The 14184-nt window shown below is 46.3% G+C and overlaps 1 pseudogene; it reads left to right on the top strand.

The window, feature by feature from the left end:
- LOC105523675 overlaps positions 1 to 14184 on the top strand; it is a 136027-nt pseudogene that overhangs the window by 108229 nt on the left and 13614 nt on the right.

Below are 14184 nucleotides of genomic sequence, written 5' to 3' on the forward strand. Positions count from 1 at the left end.
AGGTGACTTGGGTGATTTTTAAACACCTTCCTCAATTTTTTATACTGTGTGTGTGTGTGTGTTTAGGATTGCACACACATAGCAGACGTTTTATCTGGGCTGGAGCTGAGATTTGGGTATCTCTGATGGGTGGAGGTGACAACCTCTCTCTCTCTCATATGTTTACCTCCATTGATCTCTAGGGGCCTGCAGACTGTCCTTGAGTGGTGCTGTGATTTGAATGTGTGCCCCAGATTTCATGTGTTGGAAACTTAATCCCCAAATTCATATGTTGATTAGGAGTGGGAGCTTTGGGAGGTAATTAGGATTAGATAAGGGAGTTAGAGTGAAGTCCCCGGGATGGGACTGGAGGCTTTATAAGAAAAGCAATGGAGACCTGAGCTGGCACGCTCTTGCCCTCTTGCCATGTGATAACCTTAGACTTATTATGACAAAGCATGAAGGTCCCTACAAGATGCTGGTGCCATGCACCTGGACTTCCCAGCCTCCAGAACCGTGAGCTAAATAAACTTCTTTTTGAGAAAAATAAATCACCCAGTCTGTGGTATTCTGTTATAGCAATAGCAACAGAAAACAGACTAAGACAATGGGCACACAGGCATTTATGGATGAGCTTAGCAAGCCTGGGTTGGGGCCCCAACTCCTTCTATCCATGTAAATGGCAAGGCACCCAGGACAAAGGGAGCAGAGCAAACAATGCTCAGCAAGGGGGCCTGGGAGTCAGAGAAGGGCTTGTTCTGAGAAACAACATAATGGCTGCTGCTTGAAAGTCCTCCCTCTCTACCTGTTGACCCAATCACCATGGCAACTTGTGTTTACTCTGGGAAGAGATGCTATTGTCAAAAAGAGAGCTATAACTCCCAAGGGCCCAAGCAACCTTTGGAAGAACCCATCTAGGTGTATGAAGTTAGTGGTGAGGGAGCGTGTCTGTAGCCACTCTGCAGTGGCGATAATGAAGCAAGAACAGGGGAGCATCCTGGGGGATGTGCCCCTGGGGCAGTGGAGAAGTGGGCAGCAGACTTGGGTCAGTGGCAATAGCAGAAAGTGTGGGAAGAACAGGGTGTTGTGCTGGAGACCAGGATCCCAGTGGAAATTGAGACTGAGAGAGGAAGACAGAGGGAGGGAACTAGGGGAAACAGTCTTGGGGTTTGATGCTGTGACTTCATATGTATCATTTGGGTTGCAAATATGAATATGGGATAGTAGGGGGATGGTCTAACTGGCCTCAACCTGTCTTTGTAACAGTCATGACATTCTGCATAGTGAAAAGATCAGAATGGAGCAGGAGTTTATAAGCTCAAATTCATCTTGCAGACATGTTTCACGGAGGTCAAAAATTGGGTACCTTTGGGCAGGTCCTACCTTCTAATTGCCACGCACCCCATCCCTTCCTACTCTCTCACACCTGGCCCAGTTCACTTACTGCTATCACTTTCCTATGCCCTGGAGTCATGTGAGTTTCCAGCCCCCGGGTGGATGTCCTCCAAGGGCCTTTCTAGCTCTCCTGTTTGCAGCCCTTGTCTCACTTGCCATCCCTCATCCCACCCCCTCATATCCAGAGCTCCCCTAAGAACCACTGCCCCTTCTCCATGCACATTTGTCTCATGCCTGCCTTGCTTAGGCTGCCCTACCTGCCTGCAAGCCCTTCCACTCTGGAGACCTCCAACTTGTCTTCCGAGTCTCCACTCAGGGTTCTCCAGCTTCGTGATGTCTTTTCCTGGTCTCCTCTGATGCAGTCTGAGCACCCCAATCTTTGTGTCCTCACTTCGGCCAGACACTGTGATGGCTTTTGTCCTGTCTCCCTTGGCTGCTAGCCTGGGAGCAGCATGGGGCCTACGCTCTGCTCATCTCCCAGTTTTTGGTGCCTAGCATGGTGCTATAGGAGGGAAGGTATCATATCTCCATACACTGCTGAGTAATCAGTCACAGGCTCAGAGAGGTTCACGATGCTGTCCAGGGTCACACAGCTAATGAGATAAGCAGAGTTAGTACCAGAATTCAGGTCTTCTTCCTTCAAGTGTTCACTGGGCTTTCTCTGCGCCAGGTATCACAACTTGCAGGTAAAATCCAGGATGCTTTAATCATTTGAAATGAACCATGCAATAGATTAGTGATGACAAATAACGGATATGGCTTATCTATCTATCTTTATATATATATATGAGATATGTATCAGTATATATACTCCACAGAGATGACTGAATGGGTGCTATGCAGAAAACCCGTCTGAGTTAGTCCTTTCACCAGAAAGCTGACTTCCTCTCTTGGGCATCCTCTTCTGGGTCGAGGAAGGCCCTGTTGAGTAAGGACTCCCAAAGCATCAGTTGAGTATACCGGCATTGTTCCATGTCAGGGAGTGGACGGAAGAATGCGTGTTTAGTCATGTGGGCTCTGCAGCCACAGTTCACATCCCAGCTCTGCTACTTACGAGCTGTGTGACCCTGGATAAATGAGCTAACCCTTCTATGCCTCAGTTTATTTATTTATAACGAACTCATGGTGATAGTTCCTAGCCTCTTGAGGTGTTGAGAGGATTGATGCTGTGACCTCATATGTATCATTTGGGTTACAAATATGAATATGGGGTGGTAGGGGGGTGGTCCATCTGGCCTCAACCTGTCTTTGTAACAGTCATGACATTCTGCATATATATACTGCCATATATATGAGAGGATTAGATGAGTTAATCCATGTAAAGCACACAGTGAGCCCTAAGGCGAATGCCTCTGCCATTAATATTGTCAGTTTGTCTGTGAGTGGGCAAGAGGGCCTGGCACTAGAAATCAGGGGACGTGGCTCTGGTCTGGCTCTGCCTTTGGCTGTCCTTCCCTAACTCTCCTGCGGGGGGCAGGATGGGTGGGTTCCATGATGTTGGGGATTTTTGCAGTTCGTTTGCCCCTGCAGCACTCTCCTCTGTTGCTTCTGCAACTGCTTTGGGACAAGCCTCTTGAGTAGACGAAAGGGAGTGGGAAGTTGAGAGCATCCCCGCTCCCTGCCACCTCCTGCGTCTTCTTAATGAACTGCCACTATCTCTGTGGGGTGTGGGGTGGTGCTAGCTCCCATCTGGAGGGAGGCTGGCTCTGACCTTGTTCTCCAGGTGCCGGCTCACCTCCAGGGAGGTCGTTTCTCAAATGCTGACTCCAGGCCAGGCCCTGTCCTCCAGGGACTCAAAGTCACTTTACACTTCAGGGCAGGGAGTGCAGTGCAGGCCAAGCGCAGGGGACTGGGTGATCCCAGCCTGGAGGGGAAGGGCTCAGGGAGAGGGTCGGGAGGAGGTGGCCCTGGAATCCTAAAGGCCCGGTAAGAGATGATTAGAGGGTTAAGGGTGAGCATTCCAAGAAGACAATGGCCTGGGGTGAGGCCACAGAGGAATAAGCTAGCCATGTACAGTTGTTCAGCGGGCTGGGGTGGAAAGTGGCCGGATTACAACCTCCTAGCCTGGGAGGATAACTCCTGGGAGGGAGAACCTAGGCCTCGGCCAGGATCCTTGTGGTCAGGTTGGGCTGAGGAAGGTGGAAAGCCGAGCCCACTCCTTCTCTGGTTTTAAGCCCTTTTCAGTGTATCTTGGAAGAGAAAACACACCTCTGGTCTGTGCCCCTTCTTCCTGGGTGGGCTTAAAAGTGGCATTAAACACCTTATTCCCAAAGCCCTGGGATGTCAATTATGGGGTTCCTTGAGGAGCTGCTGGGTGTTGCTCACCTTCACGCCAGCCTCCTGGCCTTCCCGCATTATGAAGGAAGCTCCAGAAGCCCAGCTTTGGCCAGCTGCAAAGCCAGTGGGGGCCCAGTGCTGGGAGGCCAGATGGGGAGCTGTGCAGAGGGGTACCGTGGCCGACCCAGGGACTTCAAGCTGGCCCCTGAGCTAAGCAATCGGGGGTCAGGGCAGGCCTGCCCTTCTGGGCCTTCAGACTTCCCACCATCTGCTTAGTTGGACCCTCTGTTGAAATTCTCCACTTGTCTCGCCTTCCACAAAATAATTAGCATCTATTCGTTCCTAGAGCTCGCTTGGCGACATTAGTCATTGTAGGAGCTTTCAGTGCGGCTCGCAGAAATTTCCATTTGTTGCAAAGTGGAAAATGGCTTAAGTGGGACTCTACAGGCCCCACTTACTTTACTAGCATCTGGTGCCTTGGTTTGTTTCCTCCCACCCGCTTCTTTGCTGCCTTCTGAGCAAGTGTGGGGCCTGATATGACAAAGCGAGAGGAGGGCACTCAGACAAAAGGGGATGCTGTCCTCCTAGGACACCGTGGGGAAGGAGACTCACAAGGAAAACCCATCTGGGGTGGGAGAGGGAGGAGGAGGTTTTCAATGCTGCAGCCACCTAGGCCCTTCCCGCAGGGACAGAGCTTTTGTAAGGGAGCGATTCATGTGCTGAACTGCAAAGGAGCTCACATAAACCCAATCCCAGCTCAGGTATGAAATCCGCTGCAGAACAGTTCTCTAACATATTTGCTGTACAAAACTAACATGCACTATTGCAGAGCAATCTGCTCTCTGAGTCATGAGTGGCTCAAAGCCCTTTGGCTTTTCTTGAAAGCAGTTGCTTTGTCTCTCTGAGAACCCAGCTACTCTAGCGTTGGTCAGTTTACATATTCCTGAGCCAGAGAAAGGGAAAAGGTGCTGCCTCCTGGCTCTCCTCTGGGGAATGAATGTGGGGCAAGCAAGTTCCTGAAATCGTGTTTCATGCTCCCTGGGCTGCAAAATGCTTTCCTATATGTGGTCTTCTTTGATCCCCCCCAAACAACCCTCTCAAGTGGGTGTTAAGGTCTTATCTGAGCGAATGGGGAGATGGACATTCAGGGAGAGGAAGGGCCATGCTTGTGATTCTGGCCTTTCTTTGCCTATCTGTAAAATGACCTGGTTGCCTGTAATCCCAGTACTTTGGGAGGCCAAGACGGGTGGATCACCTGAGGTCAGGAGTTCAAGACCAGCCTGGCCAACATGGTGAAACTTCATCTCTACTAAAAATTACAACAATTAGCTAGGTTTGGTGGTGGGCACCTGTGGTTCCAGCTCCTAGGGAAGCTGAGGCAGAAGGATCGCTTCAATCTGGGAGGAGGAGGTTGCAGTGAGCCGAGGTCACACCACTGTACTCCAGCCTGGGCGACAGAGTGAGACCCTCTCTCAAAAAAAAAAAAAATTACCTGGTTGGACAAAGTAATCTCTGAGGGCTGTCCACATTTAGTCTCTCCCTTATGGTGTACATTGAGCCTGAGGGATTTTACCCCTATGGCGGTCCACAGGGGAGGCCCTGCCCTGGCCAGTGGCCCACACAGCAAGCTGCACGGTGCTGTGCAATGCTTTGGGTCTGCAGTGTAAGACAGATCTGGGTCCAAGCCCTGGACTGGCCCTGTTTTAGTTGTCTGGTCTAGGGCAAGTTGCCTTCCCTGGCTGGATCTTGGCTTTCTTCTCATCCACAAAGTGGGGTCAGCTTCTTCTTCTGCCTGCCTTGTGCCTCACTCCAGTGTGAATGTCAAAGAAGAGAATCGATATGGAAATGCCTTGTGGGTAAAAAGATGGTGTTTGATTTTCTTTTGCAAAACACGATAAATGCAAATGATACCAAAATTCAGATGTCGCAAAAAGATGATGAAAGATCCCTTCCCACCTGTCTCCCACTTCATCTCTCTAGATATAACCCATTATTAACTCCTTGTGTGCGCTTCCTTAGAGACTTTCCATATGTCCAATATATATGCGCAAAGAGTGACATCTGAAGTATTTATACATCCATCTATCTATCTCACTTACGGATGATTTTTAGGACTTTTGGAAACATTCATTCAGCAAATGTCCACTTTCCTTCTCATCCTCCCAGGAATATGCTTCCTGGCCCCACTGGTGTTGGACTTGGCCATGACTTACTCTGGCTAATGGGATATGAACAGGTGTGACACGAACAAAGATTTGAAATATAGTATATTTCACTATACTTGTGGAATGACTAAATTGAGTTATTTAGCATATGCATTACTTCACATCCTTACCATTTTTTATGGTAAGAACACTTAAAATGTACTCTCTCAGCATAATTTTCAAGAATACAATACATCCTTATAGCACAGTAGAAATCTGTGCTTCTGCCATGACCATGAGAGGAACAAGCCCTAGCTAGCTAGCTGGTCCCAGAAGAATGAGAGTTGTGGATTGGAGCCACTCCAGCCTATCTATGGGAGAGTAGAAGAAAAAGAAAACTGTCCCAACTGACGGCACACCTTTGAGCCTGAAAATAATACTTCTTGTTGTATGTCATTGAGTTTTGGGGATGTTTGTCACGTAGCAATTGCTAACTGATACAATATATATGTTTACTTTTTTTCTAAACTGTGTGGGAATATATATACAATATTGTGCACCTTGCTTTCTTCACATAATGTGTGTTGGAAATTGCTCTGTATTGGTACATGTACATGTCTCTCAATTTTAATGGCTGTATAATATTCCATCTTATAGGATGTTCCTTACTGATGGATGGTTAGGTTGCTTCTGTCTTTTCCTATTATAGGTTGAATATCCCTTATCTGGTGCTTGGGACCAGAAATGTTTTGGAGTTCAGATTTTTTTTTGGATTTTGGCATATTTGCATTATACACTTACTAGTTGAGCATCCCAAATCCAGAAATCTGAAATCTGAAATATTTCAGTGAGCATTTACCTTTGAGTGTCATGTTGGTACTGAAAAAGTTTTGAATTTTGAAGCATTAAATGATGATTTTGGATTTGGGATGCTCACCCTGTACAACAACATTGTAATGACTCATAATTATATTGTAGGACAAGTACCTGGAAGGAAAAATTACTGGGTCAAAGAGTATGTTCAAAAATGTTGAACCAATTTACACTCTCACCTTCACTATATGACAACTGCTGTTTCCCCACAACAGGGATATTGCTTTGAGGATGACTCTTTACTGCAGCAGAAGTTCTGATTCTTGTTCTATAGCCCCACAGTCTTCAAACCTCACCATAAGGTTTCAAAAAGCAGTGTTTTCCCAGAGTGGTATGTGATTTTAGGTGGTACCAGAGATGATTTTTGAAAGGTACACATAAAATATACTAACGAACAATGAATCAGATAGTGAGGAAATGATTCACTTTCCAAATCTCTTTTGCTCCTCTGATTCCATCAGGGAGAAAGTCCCAGTTGGATGCTGATGTATTTTAACACTTCTCTAGCAGTTGCTAATTTCCCTTTGAGCTCAGAGCCTTCGGTGGGCAGTAGTACTTAGCTTTCATTGGATTCATTTAAAAAATTAATTTGTTCTTAATGGACAAATAAAAACTAAATATATTTATCATGTACAACGTGATGTTTTGAAATGTATATGTTGTGGAATGACTAAATTGAGTTATTTAACATACACATTACTTCACATCCTTACCATTTTTTATGGTAAGAACACTTAAAATGTACTCTCTTAGCATAATTTTCAAGAATACAATACATCCTTATAGTCACTATGTTGTACAATAGATCTCTTGAACTCATTCTGCTTATTTAACTAACATTTTGTATCCTTTGACCAATCTCCATTTCCTGGTAATCACTGTATTCATTTTTTACCAGTTAACATTATTTAATGGCTATTGTTCCTGATTTTTCTTTTTTGGGGAGTGACAGCAAGTTTCCTTTGAAAATAAATTTACTTCATTACAAAAAGTTTGTGCTCAGATTTATTTACTTTTTTTTGGTTAAATAATGTTAGACATGCAGAAGAGTGGCAAAAATGGTACAGGGCTTCCTATATTCCCTTCACTCAGCTTCCACTAATGCTAACATCTTACATAACCACAGGACAATTATTGAAACCAGAAAATTCACATCGATTTGATAGTCTTGACTAATCTGAAGACCTTATTTGAATTTTGCCAGTTTTCCCACTAGTGTCTTTTTTCTGGTCCAGATCTAATTCAAGACCCCACATTGCCTTTACTAGTTGATATGGTTTGAAGCTGTGCCTATGCTCAAATCTCATGTGGAATTGCAATCCCCAGTGTTGGAGGTGGACCTAGTGGGAGGTGATTGGACCTTTGGTGCTGTTCTTGTGATAGAGTTCTCATGAGATCTGGTTGTTTAAAACTGTGCAGTACCTCCCCCTTCTCTCTTCCTCCTCCTCTGGCCATGTGAAGACGTGCCTGCTTCCGCTTCACCTTCCACTATGATTGTAAGTTTCTTGAGACCTGCCCCCCCAACCAGCCATGCTTCCTGTACAGCCTGCAGAACCATGAGCCAATGAAACCTCTTTTCTTTATAAATCACCCAGTCTCCGGTATTTCTTTGTAACAATGTGAGAATGGACTACTGCAGTAGTCCTAGCTATTTAATTTCCTCCACACTGTGACAATTCTTACATCTTTATCTTTCATGATCTTGGTAAGTTTGAAGAGAAATGGCCAGTTTTTTTGTAGATCGTCACTTAACTTGGGTTTGTCTGATATTTTCTCATGCATAACACAGAAATGATGTTTTGCCATTCTCAATGCATCTTATAAAGAGGTACATGATGTCATATGGCTTAGGTGACCCATGCTTGGCAGAGGTTTGGGAAACCCTTGCATAGATGGAGACAGTTTGTGGTTGTCCTCTGGTAACTTTTGTGATGTGGATCTGTGTCTGGGCAATAGTCCTCCCAATCCTGGCCTGCCATGAGGAGGCTGACCACCCTCTGCCCATATCATAACTCATGGTACAGCTCTGAAGTATCTATGATGGAAACCAGCACCCCCATCCCCAGCACCCTGCTTCCTAAGGTTGGTCCCGAATGGTGACTGAGCTAAGACTCTATGGAGCTTTTATTTCTGTGCCTTCTGAGACATGTTCATGCTGGTTCAGATGAAAGGTGCGAGACAGCTCTTTGGATTTGATCTTCCCTCAGATGAAACATTTTAGGCTAGAAAATAAAGATGTCCCAGGCAGGTGGGAGTCAGTGACACCTTCGATAGAGGCATCTCTGCAGTTTTTTCTTTCAACCCCAAAAGAGATTTTCCCAACTGATTTTGCTCACCATCTGTTGCCAAGCTATTGCTTTGTTTGACTTTCTTTCCCTTCATGTTCAGGAAAATGTCCTGTGAATTCCCAATCTCTCTTCCCTCTGTGATCTGAAGAAACACTCTCTTTTGGCTTCTTCCCCACCTACCTCTGGAAAGACACCGGAGTCTTGGACAGCTGCTGGCTCCTGGGCAGCTGATGCTGGTTTAGGTCTCAGATAATATTGCCCTGAGGAGAAAAGCCAATTACCTTAAGCTAAGACTAATTAACTACCACAGAGGGTGGGATTTCTGAAGAAAATGCCTGACTCTCCCTAGGGTCTGCTTAATGAGCCCATGACTCCGCAGGGATGCCTTTGATAATCCCAGGGCCTGAAACGGATCCCATCACGCAACTCACAACTGAATCTGGATCCCAGCGTCACCTCTGGCTCATTTCTGACTCACATACTGACTGGTTTCATGTACTGTTGAAGTTGGTGGATGAAGATGAAAAATAATTTTTTTTTTATTTTACTCGTTAACATGAGTCAATTCCTCCTTTTTCCTCTTCTGTGTGCAAAATCCTGGTTTAGGTACCAAAAATACATGGGAGACACTACGTGGTAGGCACTGTTATTGCTGCTGGGGAGACAGCAGTGAATGGGCTATAGACACATCGCTTGTCCTCTTGGAGCTTGGAATTTAGAATTTAGTGGGAATCCAAGGTAGCTTAACGATGAAGAGGAATGAGATATAGGATAAAGTGCTATGGGAGGGAAGAAGAGGAGACCTAATCCAGTTTGGGCTTGTGGAGCCAGTTTCAAGGTGAGGTTTGAACAATGGGCAGGAATTATGCAGCTAGAGGAGCCAGAGGTGGGTGCGAAGGGAAGGTGTGTCTCGGGCAGAGGCGCCAAATGTGGCACAGAGATTAGAACAACACAGTGAAGTTGAGGAACTGTTGAAGTCGAATCGGAACCCAGAGTTCAAAGAGAAGAGTAGAGAGAGATGAGCAGGAGGAGGGTTGGCAGGGAAGGCCTTGGAAGCTCAAGGGTTTGACTTCACTTCTCTTTTTTTTTTTTTTTGAGACGGAGTCTCGCTCTGTCATCCAGGCTGGAGTGCAGCGGTGCGATCTCAGCTCACTGCAAGCTCCGCCTCCTGGGTTCATGCCATTCTCCTGCCTCAGTCTTCCGAGTAACTGGGACTACAGGCACCCGCCACCATGCCCGGCTAATTTTTTGTATTTTTAGTAGAGACGGGGTTTGACTGTGTGAGCCAGGATGGTCTCGATCTCCTGACCTCATGATCCACCTGCCTCGGCCTCCCAAAGTGCTGGGATTACAGACGTGAGCCCCCGTGCTAGGCCAGGTTTGACTCTACTTCTAAGAGTCAACTATTGTATATGAGAGGGAGGGCTCGGATCTCCATTTTAGTTGACTCGACTGCTGTGTTATAATCCCTTTGGATTATACAGGGATTATACAGGGATTATACAGGATTTTGGCTATACAGGAATACCTGAGACTGGGTAATTTGTAAAGAAATAGTGAAACCCCACTAAAAATACAAAAAATTAGCTGGACAGGTTGGTGGGCACCTATAATCCCAGCTACTCAGGACACTGAGGCAGGAGAATTGCTTGAACCCAGGAGGCAAAGGTTGCAGTGAGCTGAGATCCTGCCATTGCACTTCAGCTTGGGCAACAAGAGCAAAACTCCATCTTAAAAAAATTGTATAAAGAAAAGAGGTTTATTTGGCTCACAGGTCTGCAGGCTGTACACGAAGCATAGTGCTGGCAAATGCTCCTGGTGAGGGCCTCGGGAAGCTTACAGTCAAATGCTCCTGGTGAGGGCCTGGGGGAAGCTTATAGTCATGGTGGAAGGTGAACGGGAGCCAATGTGTCACATGGTGAGAGAGGGAGCAAGAGAGAGGGAGGAGGTGTTGGGCTCTTTTCAACAACCAGATCTAATGTGAATTCATAGAGTGAGAACTCACTCACAACTGCAAGAACAGCACAAAACCATTCATGAGGTATCTGCCCCCATGATCCGAACACCCTCCATGCCCACCTCCAACACTGGAGGTCACCTTTCAACATGAGATGTGGAGAGGACACAACATTCAAATGATATCGGCTGCATTGGAAAAGAAATGGCCTCGGGGCAGGGAGAACAATGGGCAGATATTGTGCGGTTCTAGAAAGAAGAGATCGTGTCCTGGTCTAGGGCAGGATAGAGAGGAGGAAGTGGATGAAGACCAGGGTTTTTAGTAAGACCTCCCACCCCAGGAGTAACAGCATGGAAAATACAATGGTTCTGAGTCCTAATAGGCGCTACCTTTCTTTACCAACAGAAGGTGACATTTCTGTGTGGCAAAGTCAATGTTATTGTCTATCACACATTGAGTACTAACCAGCGGCGTATGGGCAGAAGTGATGTAAGTCTTTTCTAGAATTGAGCTAAAAACATCCCACTCAACCCTCCAGGCTTCCAGAATGGTGGTTTTCTAAGACAGCTGGAGCTTGAATCCCCGAGTCCCCGCTTGGAGGAGAGCCCTCAGGGACAATGTCTTATCTTGTTTCAAGTTGTGACAGGAATAAGAAACCACCCCGTGTTCAATCATTGAAATTTTGAGGTTGGTAATTATAGAAACTGGCATTTCTTACCACAAACCAGTTGGGCTCACATTTTTCTTGGTTCTTTCATGGCACTTTGGTGGTTTCTAACTCTCTGTTCATCCAGAGAAGAGGAATTGTTGGGTGTGGAGAAGGAAGGAAAGGCCGTCACACAGAAACAAAAATATATATACACACACAGGTACGTGGGACCCCTCAACCAAGATACCCATACAGGCCCAGAAAATCACTCAGTATAATGAGAAAACAATAAAACTGAAATCCCTTGAATGTCATGGTCTGTGCTAATAGTTGATTAAATCCCACAACAACCCAACAAAGTAGATATTATTATAATTCTCTCTCTCTCTCTTTTCAAATTTTGAGACAGGACCTTGCCCTGTTGCTCAGGCTGTAGTGCAGTGGTGCAATCAAAGCTCACTGCAGCCTTGACCTCCTGGACTCAAGTGATCCTCCCACTTCTGCCTCCTGAGTAGCTGGGATTATTGATGCATGCTACCATGCCTGGCTATTTTGTGAATTTTATTTTTGTAGAGATGGGGTCTTTCTATGTTGCCGGGGCTTGCTTCTCCTCCCTCTTCTCTCTTTCTCTCTTTCTCTGTTTCTCCCTTTCTCTTTTTAACAGATGGGAAAACTGAGTTTAAGAGGGGATGAGTAACTTTCCCGAGGCCACATAGGATTTAGACCCAGGTATTCTGACTCAGGAGTCTGTTCTCTTAGCCACAACTCACAGACAAGGGCACGGTGACAGAGGTCTGGGGATGGACACACACACATACACGACAGAGACAGAGAGTGTCTGGATTGTCCTTGTCCTCAGCATGAACACCATTCCATTTTCAGGAGGGAGATGGCCAGATTGCAGTGGTGACAAGAACAGAGCATTACCGTTACCGAAGACTTACTTTAATGAAATTCTCAGCTGGCTCAGGACATTTTGTTTCTCTCTAGATAACTTCCTGATGCTATCATTTTTGCATACCCTGTTTATTTTACCTGCTCCGTCTCTCCATGGCCCAAAAGGGAGGCTCTGTTGGTTTGTTTGATGTTCCTTAGATACAAATGATCCTTCCCTGAATAACAAATAGGATGCACCCTTCAGAGGGATTTATGATTCACCTCTTGTTCCTCTAGTTTCTAAATGAGATACTTCCCCAGAAAGTGCTTTTTCCCACTTGACACCTGAAACTTTGTCCCAGCAAATGGGTTGTCTGCTGAGCACATGGGCTTAGTTTTTCAGATCCTGGGCTTGATGTGTCACCCAGACTCTGGCCTCTGAAGCCTTAGGCTGCCCAGAGTGGAAAAGTCAACAGCAATGAGAACCCCTGCTTTGGCATATTTGTGGGTGTGGGGAGTAGTTCCTGTGGGAAGTTCCTGGGATAACAGTTTCTAGGATGGGCTGGTCTCTTCATCCATCAGTTCTAGTCGCTATTGCTGCAAAACTGAGCGGTGTCATGCAGCCATTTTTGTTATGTTTACAGATTCTATAGGTTAGGAATTTGGACAGGACCCAGTGGGGATGGTGTGTCTCTGCCCCATAGTGTCTGGGGCCTCCACTGGAAAGATTTGAAGGCAGGTGTTGGGCAGGGGGTATCATTTGATAGCTTTGGGCTGGAGTCATTTAGAAATGTCTTCACTTACATCTGGAGGTTGATATGATATATAACATCTGAAGCTGACCATCAGACAGAGCCAGATGGACGGAGTGCCTCTACTTGGCTTTCCCGTGTGATCGCTCTGCATGGGCTAGTTTGGGATGGTACACAGCATGGCGATGGGGTTTTAAGAGTAAGCATCCCGGCCAGGGTCAGTGGCTCACACCTGTAATCCCAGCATTTTGGGAGGCCAAGGTGGGCGAATCAGCTGAGGTCAGGAGTTCGAGACCAGCCTGGCTAACATGGTGAAAGTCCATCTGTACTAAAAATACAAAACTTAGCCGGGCGTGGTGGCATTCACCTGTAATCTCAGCTACTTGGGAGGCTGAGGCAGGAGAATCACTTGAACCCAGGAGGTGGAGGTTGCAGTGAGCCAAGATCCCGCCATTGTACTCCAGCCTGGGCAACAAGAGCAAAACTCCCGTCTCAAAAAAGAGAGAGAGAGAGAGCATCCCAAAAGGGCAGGGCAGAGGGTATGGTGCTTTGCGATATAGCATTAGAGGTTACATAATGTTACTTCTGTCATGCTGCTTTGGCTGAGGCAGTCACAAGTCTTTCTAGGTTCAAGGGAAGAGGATACTGATCTCACCACTCAATGGGGAAGTGGCAAGGTTAGAAGAGGATGTGGGACAAGAGACATTTTTGCAGCCATCGTTGGAGAATGTAACTGATACACCATTTCACGTGAATCCCTTCCTTGTAGCCCACCGCATGCTCCCACAGCTTCTGCTCTCCTATGTTCCTATCATGGGGAGTTCACTACTTGTCCTGGTTAATTTTCTTTTTCTTTTTCTTTTTTTTTGAGAGGAGTCTTGCTCTGTTGCCCAGGCTGGAGTGCAGTGGCACGATCTCGGCTCACTGCAAGCTCCGCCTCCCAGGTTCATGCCATTCTCCTGCCTCAGCCTCCCGAGTAGCTGGGACTACAGGC

The sequence above is a fragment of the Colobus angolensis genome, unplaced genomic scaffold, assembly GCF_000951035.1.
Source record: "Colobus angolensis palliatus isolate OR3802 unplaced genomic scaffold, Cang.pa_1.0 Scaffold47, whole genome shotgun sequence".
NCBI classification, from domain to species: Eukaryota; Metazoa; Chordata; class Mammalia; order Primates; family Cercopithecidae; genus Colobus; species Colobus angolensis.